Source organism: Rhyacophila brunnea, unplaced genomic scaffold, assembly GCF_057557595.1.
Source record: "Rhyacophila brunnea isolate RB1 unplaced genomic scaffold, BYU_Rbru_1.0 scaffold_17, whole genome shotgun sequence".
Classification (NCBI taxonomy): domain Eukaryota; kingdom Metazoa; phylum Arthropoda; class Insecta; order Trichoptera; family Rhyacophilidae; genus Rhyacophila; species Rhyacophila brunnea.
In genome coordinates this window covers 29,799,483-29,809,378 of record NW_028232827.1, presented here as the reverse complement: position 1 = coordinate 29,809,378, position 9,896 = coordinate 29,799,483, and the positions used below count along the sequence as shown (strand labels likewise).

At 36.4% G+C, this 9,896-nt stretch overlaps 1 non-coding gene across 1 annotated transcript; it reads right to left on the bottom strand.

Annotated features, from left to right (window-relative positions):
* Positions 1-9,044: 9,044 nt before the first annotated feature.
* Positions 9,045-9,206, bottom strand: LOC147073926 (U1 spliceosomal RNA). Its single transcript, XR_015070426.1, has one exon. It is a non-coding gene; the product is annotated as a U1 spliceosomal RNA (small nuclear RNA).
* Positions 9,207-9,896: the final 690 nt, after the last annotated feature.

Genomic DNA, 9,896 nt, shown 5'->3' with positions numbered 1-9,896 from the left:
GGATCGGAAAGAATGATTTGGTTAATTCTTCAATATTCGGGTTACTTATGTTGACAGCAGTTTTAAGCTAGGTATCCTTGGAAATAATGTCAGATGGAAGGGATGTGTTATTTGAAATAATATATCAGTTTCCATTTTAATGGATTTAAGTTTTGTACTATTCAATTTGAGTCGTTTTTTGCGACCCGGGCTTCGCCTTTCGGTACTTTCAGGCACCGCGTACACTCACCAATATTAATGTATCTATAATGACATCATAGATATATCTCAATGTGGGTCCTGCACATGTCTGTAAAATCCCTCACTTAGATTTCAATAATATTGTATGTATACCATCCTGAACCTCAATTCTCTGTCTTGACGGAGAGCAGACTCGCGACGAAGTCGACGATGTGCCAGCAGTTTCCCAGGGCGCAGTTGATGCCTGCCGCGGTGACGGCGAGGAGCAGGCTTATCGCAGCGCTGGTAGGAAGGCTCTCGTCACCGTACCACGCATTCGCATGGCTAGATCAGAAACACTGCGGTCACACAAATCTATCAATCACTGAGCATGGAAATCAACATTTATATAGTCTATAGCAGTTCATTCGACCATTTCATAAGAGTGTGTCAAATTTTAAAGAAAATTTTGAAAAAAATAGTCAGTCGTGTGACGGATCAATAAAAATAATATCTAGGTTTTTACACAAAGGGTTATGTAAATTACCCAAAAATATACAAAGAATCATTATATTTTATAAATTTACAAAGGTAGATGTATATTTTCTACCTACGAACGCGGAATCCCAGGATTAAGAGTTGAACATTTTTTTCAATGTCTGGTACCGACATGGTTATTTTTTTCCAATGAAACTAAACATACGAGTAAATTCACAACTAGTTAATTTATATTCTTGATCTTGACTAATAATCCAGTAAATAGTGAGTTTTTTATTATTCAAACTTTTTCCGACCCGGTAATAATTATTATTGAACTTTCATTTGTTACGCATAAACTAACCGCTGTTTAAATTACATTTCGTTAGTTGACGTAGTATTTTTTATCAAAAGTCATTATCCAAACTAATCCCGAAATTCTAAAATCTAGAATCCTGGGATTCAGAGTCTCGCGATTGCAAACCCTTGTTTGTATACAACAATAAACCTCATTAACAAAAAATGCATAGGTACTGTTTGAAACAATAAGCGAAATCCATTTAAAGAAAAATTAATAGATTTTAGATTCCTACCTGCCTACGATTATTTGATGCAGCATTAATGTATTTAATGGAAAAGTACTCAGCGTTAGCCCGCTCGTACATACAAAATCGTCTCGATTGCAACACGGCCATAAACTGCCAGCAATGTTGTAATTCTCTTCCGCGTAGACAGACGGGACAGTAGGTGCTCACCGTAGTGGTTTGGCGGGCGCGGCGCGGCGGCGTCTTGCGAAACTCAAACGTATAACCGTGTGTATTATGCCCCAAAAAAGACACTGTCTACGAACATTTCACACACGGTTATACGTTTGAGTTTCACGCGCCGCTGCCGCCCCGCTGCCAGCGCCTTCACTCTGGCCAAGCACTAACGTAACGCGGCTATCTGAAACCATAGTAGGTATGTCTATCTATTTTGAGCGGAAACGAATGGTTGATCGCGAAGAGATGCACATGCGACGCTGAAACATTTGCTGTATTAGGGATGTGACCAGTGTCTGTATTCTATGAATACTTATGAATGGAGATGTTAAAACATTAAAATCGACCGATCCGCCCAACTAAAGAAAGAGGTCCGCCAGATAATTATTCGCCATTCGCGGTGCGGTCTATGACAGCACAGCTTCGTACCTGAGTTGTACCTTCTCGGAATTGGGCACGGCTCATAAAGCTAATAATTATTATAATATAATATACAAAATAAATCTTAATATTATTATTAATACATTTAAGATAATTTGTAGTTATAAGACTGCCAGAAACCGGTATCGGCACAACTACCGAAGGGGGGGGGGTACATTTTAGTGAATGTCACAAAATACATATATTCTAAAAATTAAGGTCGTTCGAATTTTATTTGATATGAAAAATAATTGAATTATTGTCAACATACAGAGGGTGGATATGTCTGCTGAAGAGATTGCTGAGGTATCTGTCGCATGCGTAATTGGCCGGCGCCAAACAGAGAGCCCAGCAGACCGTCAGGTGGATGAACTCGCCTTGTCCACCGACAAACGACACGAAGTTGTATTTTAAATTATCGGACTGCAACCTGTCTGATAGCTAAGAAAAATAATATTCAATACTTATAAAAAAAATGACTATGCATAAGTACATAATAACTTATTAAACTCATCCAAAGCACATTATATGTACCTACATACATTACAATAGTTAACAACATAATGAAACAAAGGCAACCATATCCCATAGAACTACCTACATGAGACTTTGTTACATTTGCTTCAGATTTCGTTAGCTTATTAATCAGTTTTTTTTATAAGGACCTAAACATCCTAAGCTAACATACTATTGTAATATCAGTCACAATATACAATCCAGGGATTGAACAGAACAGTGACAAAACAGAACATGACAAAACAGAACAATGGCAAAACAGAAGATGACAAAACGGAACAGTGACAAAACAGAACAGCCAGAGGATAAATAAAACATTAATTTTTGTGGAATTTACCTATTAATTAAATATTTATAAAACTTAAGGCTATAAACGAAATACATAGTATAATCTCTATATTTAATATATTATATAAAAATCTCGTGTCACGGTGTTTGTGGTCGCACTCCTCCGAAATGGCTCGACCGATTTTTATGATTTTTTTTATGTATATTTGTTAGGTATGAGAATAGGTTAACAAGTATATTTCATACCGCTAGATGATTAGGGTATCTCTATCCAGAAAAAAAATTCTTTTATTTTTTTTGTATTTTTTTTTATTATTTGGCATCAAAAAATACCTATAACCCCAAATTTTCACTTTCCTACCCCCACCCTCCCATTTTTTAATCGTGATTTTATTATTTTTGTATGAACAAATTTAACCGTCGTTCGTATTTCAAACAGAACGAAATTATTTATGTTGTTGAATGACAGATGGCGCTACGTCCGAGAAGAATTCAAGAGAAGCGTCGCGTCATTTTGACATTTCATTCGACCACAAAGCAGTGCTTGCACAATTTTGTACGATTTATTTTAGTTTATCTATTTTTGTGTGCGTGTATTACAGTGCACATTGCCAGCAAGACGCAAGGGATGCCATTTGGGCCGTCGAACGAATAAAGCAACAAACATGCGAAATAGTAGAGCAGAAAGAACAGCCGAACAAATCCAACAAGATAACAAAAACGTGCGTGTGAGCATGTCGCAATTGCGTGCATCTCAATTACAAGAGGCACGAGCTGAACGAAATCAACAACGACAATTGAAACGGAGCCAAGCGCGCCGGTTCGTAGTTAATACACGCAGAGCAAATGACTGACAACGCCAACAAGTACATCGAGCATTTACATCCGCTTCATTCCTTCGTCTCGCATTCGAGTACGAGCCAGATATTGAATATTCCGCTCATCCGAAAGTGCTGATTGGTGATATGGACAAAGAATATCCCCATTGTCATGCGCTCAAATTCAAACGTAGTCAGCCGGGATGTGTTGCGCATCAGGAAAAGTGCAACTATCAGAAATTGAGATACCACCAGAACCATTGAACGGCTTGCTTATCGGCACGGTTCCAGATTCAGACCTGTTCCTGAAGTCCATTCACACATTCAATTCATGCTTCCAAATGACTTCGTTCGGAGCAACAGAAATAGTTCACAATACTGCGGCAAATGGTCAACAATTCCATTCTACGTTCAAAATCAAAGGCCAAGTATACCGCAAAGTAGGCTCATTGTTGCCAATGCCAAACGAACCACATAAATTTTTACAAATCTACTTCATGGGCGGTGAGAACATCAATCGTGTGGATGCACGTTGCGTTTACAATAACCTCGATTCGCCTAATGCCAGGCGCATCGTCGGCGAACTTGACGCCCTATTGAATGAGCACAATGAATTATTGAAATTCTTCAAAGCACACATGCACGAATTGCAAAGTGGCAATCATGCTATTGTCATCAATCTTGATAAAACACCAGCTGGAGAGCACGTGCGTCGATTCAATGCGCCTGTTGTTGAGGACATTGCTGGAATCATGGTTGGCGACCGCACATCGACGCGAGATATCGTGATTCGGAGAAGAAACAATAATCTGGAGTTCATCGCTGACACACACCGTTCATACGACGCTCTCCAACATCCGCTAATTTTCTGGAAGGGACAAGACGGATATTGCATAAACATTAAACAACGAGATCCTATCATAGGTAATTCATTCATTATGAACATCATTACTCATTTTGAATTGAGAAAATGAATGGTTGGTGTTTTTTTGTTTTTATCGGCGGTCATCGTCTACAGCGCTCCATACCTCTTTCTGTCATAGATCCCATCCCCACACACTTACGATACATTCGTTATTTTTTATTTAACAACCAAAATATTCACTAGAAATAATTTATATGGCAAACAACGTTTGCTGGGTCAGCTAGTAATATTATATAAATATTTTAAAGTTTTTCAATTTTTAAGTGAAATGTGAAACTGTTTATTATTATTATTTATTATTATTTGAAAATAATGCATTTTCAATGGCTTGCCAGCGATTATTATTAGTCAATGCCAGTGGCGCACCCAGGATTTTTTATTGGGGGGGGGCCAAGGAGGAGAATGTAAATTAGTCCCATAGGCTCTTTTTCTTCTACTTATAAATATTTTTACATATTTTCACAATACACGGCGATATATTTGTACAGTTTCTCCTAGTTTTTATTAAATTGGAGGCATAGTGGCGGTAACCGTTGAGCGTGTCATCAGCGACTTGCGGATTGGAAGTGAACAGCGACCATGCTGGACATGTGTACCTAGTATGCTAAAAGATTACTTAAATAATATCGGCTGTGCTACCCGCTTGGTCTTGAGCAGTGTTTCCCAAAGTGTGGTACGCGTACCCCCTGGGGTACGGGAAGAGTTTGGTGGTGGTATGCGCTGCACCGGGTTATGGCTACGCCTGGTGCAACAAGCATTAATACAATATCCATGCTAGAAGGTTTATCGCATGCAGAAGAAGAGCAATTGTTGGAAGTATTAGCTTCAGACGGATTCTTGCAAAATACATATAAGGAGTGTACTTGAACATCATTTAGGTTGCAAATGCAACATGTGTATCCAGTTTTAACAGAGACATTCCTGAAATACATTTTGCCTTTTCCAACTTCATATCTATGTGAAGTTGATTTTTCAGCATTTGTAGACATTACGTAAAAAAAAGGAACAGCCTTTTGGGTGTGGAACCGCACCTTAGATTAAAATTAATAACCAATGAATGTTATTTTTTATAATCAAACTTTTATTTATATTTTATTATGAATGAATTTTATTTTTCGTTTATTATTATTTTGTTTATGTACTACAAAAGGAATATATAAATATATTTTGATTGTTATTAAAGTACTTATATGCATTTTTCTTTGACGAGGAGTACTCAGTGTTACGAAAATTATAGAAGGGGTACACAGATGTCGAAAGTTTGGGGAAGACTGGTCTAGAGAGCTACAATATTTATGCCGAATTCCACCGAAAAAAATGTTCTTTTGATTTACACCACCACCGTAGTGGGTGTATTCGTTCTTTTCGCCGAATGTTTATCGTAGATTTTTGGTTTTTCAATATTGAGGTTCCAACATATTAATCGAAAATGGACAAAAAAGTATTATTGCATTTCAATTATACACAACCTACTCAATACAACACAGCCTAATATCTCGTTTATCAGTCTTTTGTCTATTGCACTCGGTGTAACTCCTGAAACGGGCCGTCAGGCTAGGGCAGTGGTCGGCAAACTGCGGCTCTTTGGCCCTTGAGTGCGGCTCTGCCACAGATGCTCTCTGCTATATTTGACATGGCTACAAAGAAGAAGCAAAGAAAATGGAAGAGGATAACCGTAAATGTAATGTTGAATGGACCGAGACCGAGTTTATTCAAAACCTAAATGGCTTACCGACCTGTATTTATGTGTCGGGAAAAATTGGCGCATTGAAATTTACTACAACTAAAAACTCGTAATTTTGCGCTAAATATTCTGTCGATGATGCAAGGAAGAAAGCAGCTGAGGAGAAGAGTCAATAAAAATAAAGTTCTGTATTTAAGTACTGAATAAAATCTGTCAACAATGTTAATATTGCAAGTTTTGTGGTTAGTAAAAGGATTTCCAAGAGAGGAAATCAAGAGTAAATTAAGAAATCGATTTATTGATGAGAACCTGGAATCGTGCTTAAAATTAAATCAACAACATACGAACCTGACTTACCCAAACTTTACAAGGAGATGCAAGGCCATTATTCACATTGAGTTTGTCAGTCATTGTCATGATTCAATTTTATGGATACCTGACTTACAATTTAATTTTTAATAATAAATAAGATCATTATTACGTATGATATTCAGTTTTATTCAGTGTACCTACCTATAATTTAATTAGGACTTAAAACTTTAACTAAAGTTTATTAAGTAAATTAGCAGTGTACCTACTTACTACCTACGTATATAATTTAAGTTTAAGAAATTTGGCTCTCAAAAGAAATCTCAATCGTTGTACTGTTGATATTTGGCTCTATTGACTAATGAGTTTGCCGACCACTGGGCTAGAGTATTTGACGGACCCCCTATCCACCGCTTAGATTAAAGGCAGTGTGAAATACTACATTAACGTTTTTCAAATTGTGTTTTAGTTCAAATTGAGGGTACTTATACAGTGAATTATTGGCGATTTTCAATACATCTACTTTAATAATGGAGCTGTCGAGTATCGACACATAATAATCAGAAAATATATTGGACAATTATATCTATAAATTAAAATGTTCTTAGTCATGAAGTATAATAGCGCAGCAGGCGACTTTTTTACTATTAAAGCTAATTTATGATGTGTGTTTATTTCACTTATCTGGTCAACCCGACACGCCAGGCCCCCCACAGCCCGGGCCCCCAGGTTAGAGCCCTGTCAAATCTCCCCAGCCATGACCTATACCACTCCGGAATTCGGGTGGACACCGAGAATTTCATTAGGAAACGGGTTTCTAAAAAAACCTGACATTAGTGTTTCGAAATTTTTGTGTTAGAAATTAAAATCTAAGAAATTTTACTGAAAAGGGTGCTGGAGAATTACAAATCATTTTTTGCCGTGTTGTTTGTCTAAGCCCAAGGTATAGTTGGCTTTCGATTTCAATGTGTAAAATCATTCTGATGATTTTCATATTTTGGGGGGGGTCAAGGCCCCCTGCCCCCCCCCCCTGGTTGCGCCACTGGTCAATGCTCATACAGGTCACCTTGAAGTTATAAAGAAAAGTATGAGACCCTTAGTAATCGAGTGGCAATAATTGTGCATGATTATTAAAATCAAACAGATAAATAATTGAGGTTTATACGCCGAATGGCCAACAAGCAGTCCAAAAAAATGCATTATTTTCAAAATAACAGTTTTGTAAAAAAAAAATTAAGTATATATGTATAAGTACCTAATAAACATATAATATATATATATACAGTAGGTATATACACTTTTATAATGTAATCACTGCATGTTGGCCGTTCGGCGTAAAAACCTCAATTTATCTGTTTGATTTTGATAATCATGTACAACTATTGCGACTTGATTACCAAGGGTATCATACTTTTTATTTATAGCTTCAATGTATGAGCATTCGCTAATAATAATCGCTGGATAAAAAAAGTATAGATAAGTATATAAATAATTTATATACTTACTCATATTTCGTTCATAAACTTAAGTTTTATAAGTATATAATTAATAAATAGATTCCACAAAAATGAATGTTTTATTTCCCCCCTGGCTGTTTTGTCGTGTTCTATTTTGCCACCGTTCTGTTTTGTCATGGAACCATTATATAATATTTTTTTTTCTTTTCCGACCATGTCCGATCCTAATAGGATCATATGGGCCTCCACAGAGTACAGGTTTGTATTTTACGAGAAATGGATGTCAGCCACTTCTTGCTCAACCTATTAGGTCCATTCCCTGACTCACACACAAATTGAAAAACAATATGTGTACTTGCCAGACTCAGGATTCGAACCTGAGACCCACAGCGTGATAGTCCAACGCTTGAGCCGCGCGGCCACCGTGGGTGTTATAATAATATTGGTTACATAATAATATATTATTTACATTACCATAGAGTGTTGGCATGACCGTGACGTGACACGTGGCGCTTTGGGCTCACAGAATATGTCAAAAGGGCCACATGCCATAAATCAACTTTCAATTTTCATAGATATGATACATAATTTATAATATGGACACATACTTAGATTAAAATTTTTATATTTACAAATACCATTGATAAAATCGGTCAAAAATAAATCTAGTATAAATTATACTATGCAAGACGTTTATTGTTAATATTGTATACATTCAATCTTGGAAATACATAAGTTTAATGGAGTAAACAATATTGTAATAAAAATAATGATGTGAATTTAATATGAGATTGCTGTTTCTGATAGTAAAGACTTAATGAATGGGTTAACGAGATTTAAAATGGACACATATTAATTATTATGGCACTTTTATCTGTCGTTTTTCGAAACAGCTACCAGAAAGAAAGTTTTTAGAAAAAAAAGTTAAAAGAAAATTTAAATACCGAAATATGAACCAATCCAATCTCTTTGGCACCTATAGAAAAATGTATAGTCAATAGTCCAGTACCTAGATAAGATAACTCGAACACTTAAATTATTTGTGTTTTCGTTCCCTAAAATCCCTATCGACCCTATCCCGAGTAAATATTTTTGTGTAGTTTATTTTAACTAAACTCTCACAATTATTATATTTAATTATTAATTTAAAATAATATGTATTATGTGTGATTGATTACTGATTGACTTGAATCAAATCATCAAGACATACGAGGTAAAACATGTGTTCATCCGGGACAGCGCGTACGCAGTCCCGACTATCAAAAATTACGCGCCCGAGTTATCCGCATTAGGGATAATCGCAAGGGTCAGCCCAACCGGTGTGCAATGGAAGAGCCTCGCCCTGGGGGAACCGCCTTTGTGATCACGGTGTCCCCTACGCCAGGTAAGTATGCCGCTTTGTTCGCTATCAAAGGGTTTTATTGCTCTGCGTCTCAACTGCGCTGGCGACTTTAATGCCAATTGCGAACACCATCTAGCGGTTTTATTGGCACTACCTACTGTAAGTACCTGGCGTAGCACGATGTGGCATACAATATAATAATAGTATAATAATTTATAATATAAGTACGAATATATACTATTGCAGTGAAGGTACAGTTCGTTCAGTTACATTAATTAACCTGTATTTATCTGTTTGTTACGACCCAACCAACAAAATATGAAGTGATAGATAAAAAAAATTGTGTCATTTTTTTACATATTGATTTCAATAGTAACGCACGTATATATTATTTAATAATTTAGTTACTACGACCCCCTAGCAACCAATAACGGTATCGAAATAACTTTTCATACAAAACAGAATTAACTAAAAATGAATTCAATTCTACTTAAAGATGGCTAAAACTATTAAAAAATGCATTGGCATCGTGTTCTGATATATTCTAAAAGTTTCAAATGTCTAGCTAGTCTGGAAGTTAGTTAAAAATCGATTGCAAGATTTGTACCAGACAAATAAGAATACGACCTAAGAAAAACGTTGTAAAATAGTCGACACCCCTGATTTTTTAAACGGTACATGACGTTCAAACACGCGCGTTAACATCATCTCCCTACTTCAATTATAGTTTGTAAATTTAT